This window comes from Perca flavescens, chromosome 19 (genome assembly GCF_004354835.1).
Source record: "Perca flavescens isolate YP-PL-M2 chromosome 19, PFLA_1.0, whole genome shotgun sequence".
Classification (NCBI taxonomy): Eukaryota; Metazoa; Chordata; class Actinopteri; order Perciformes; family Percidae; genus Perca; species Perca flavescens.
Genome location: NC_041349.1, coordinates 83,596 through 85,000, shown reverse-complemented (window position 1 = coordinate 85,000; position 1,405 = coordinate 83,596). Strand labels below are relative to the sequence as shown.

The 1,405-nt window shown below is 39.7% G+C and overlaps 1 long non-coding RNA gene across 1 annotated transcript in view; it reads left to right on the top strand.

Annotated features, from left to right (window-relative positions):
- Positions 1-960, top strand: part of LOC114545957 (uncharacterized) — a 1,518-nt gene extending 558 nt beyond the window's left edge. Inside the window, exons 2-3 of the long non-coding RNA XR_003690964.1 lie at positions 646-728; positions 861-960. This is a non-coding gene — a long non-coding RNA (uncharacterized LOC114545957). The remainder of the gene's footprint in view (positions 1-645; positions 729-860) is intronic.
- Positions 961-1,405: the final 445 nt, after the last annotated feature.

Genomic DNA, 1,405 nt, shown 5'->3' with positions numbered 1-1,405 from the left:
AAATAGTCATGAAAATAAAAAGGAAACGCATTGAATGAGAAGGTGTGTCCAAACTTTTGGCCTGTACTGTATATATAAAAGTTTTAGAACACCCCAATTTTTCCAGGTTTTTAATTGAAATTCATGCAGTTCAATGTCTTATTGTACTCTGAAATGAAAGAATAGAACAAATGAACAATTTAAGTTAAAAAAAGAAATCATGAAATTAGTTTATAAACCAAAATGTATTCTAAATGTTTGACTCATTAAAGTAGCCCCCTTTGGCAGATATAACAGCTGAACACACTCGTGCCATTCTTTCTACAATGGAAATCAAATATTCTTCAGAAAGTTCTTCCATCTGGTTCTTTTTTGCTAAGGTAGTTCTAATTCTGACATGGACATTATTTTTCAGTTTTGGGTAACCTTACTTTTTTTTATCCTCAGGCAGTTCACCACTTACCTTTGTACCATTTGAAGCTATTCATTGGACTTGAACAGCTAAAATTTCAATAAAAAGCTAAAAACATTGGGTTGTTCTAAAACGTTTGACCGGTAGTGTATATATAATATATATCTGTTTTATATCAGAACATTAATGATGTACGTATAATACAGAGTACTCATTAATGTTCCAACCATGTGTCTCTATGTTTGTGTCCGTAGAGTATCGTCTCTGTTGCTGGTTCTGCTGGTCGTGTCTCTCGCCATGCTGTCCCGCTGGAAACACCAACCCAAGAAACCAGCCGGTAAACTAACTCCCTCAATCACATGTCAACTAATCATCAGATCACTGAACTAAAGGATCAAAAACTGTCCAGAAATTAGCTTTTATTTGGCGTTTTTCTCACTTTTTCGTCCACATGTTGTTTCCTCTTCAGGTCCTGATCAGGTGTGACTGAAGATGAACAGCTGAGATCTAGTTTGTCTCCACGGCAACACAACAAACAGCTGTTGGCCCGGATCCAGAGAGGCAGACTGGGCCAGGTTCAGTCCCCATGTAGGCTAGGGTTAGCCCAGGTTTAGACCAGTCTAGATATAGTCCACATGTAGGCTAGGGTTAGCTCAGGTTTAGACCAGTCTACATATAGTCAACATGTAGGCTAGGGTTAGCTCGGGTTTAGACCAGTCTACATATAGTCAACATGTAGGCTAGGGTTAGCTCGGGTTTAGACCAGTCTAGATATAGTCCACATGTAGGCTAGGGTTAGCTCGGGTTTAGACCAGTCTAGATATAGTCCACATGTAGGCTAGGGTTAGCTCAGGTTTAGACCAGTCTAGATATAGTCCACATGTAGGCTAGGGTTAGCTCGGGTTTAGACCAGTCTACATATAGTCAACATGTAGGCTAGGGTTAGCTCGGGTTTAGACCAGTCTAGATATAGTCCACATGTAGGCTAGGGTTAGCTCGGGTTTAGACCAGTCT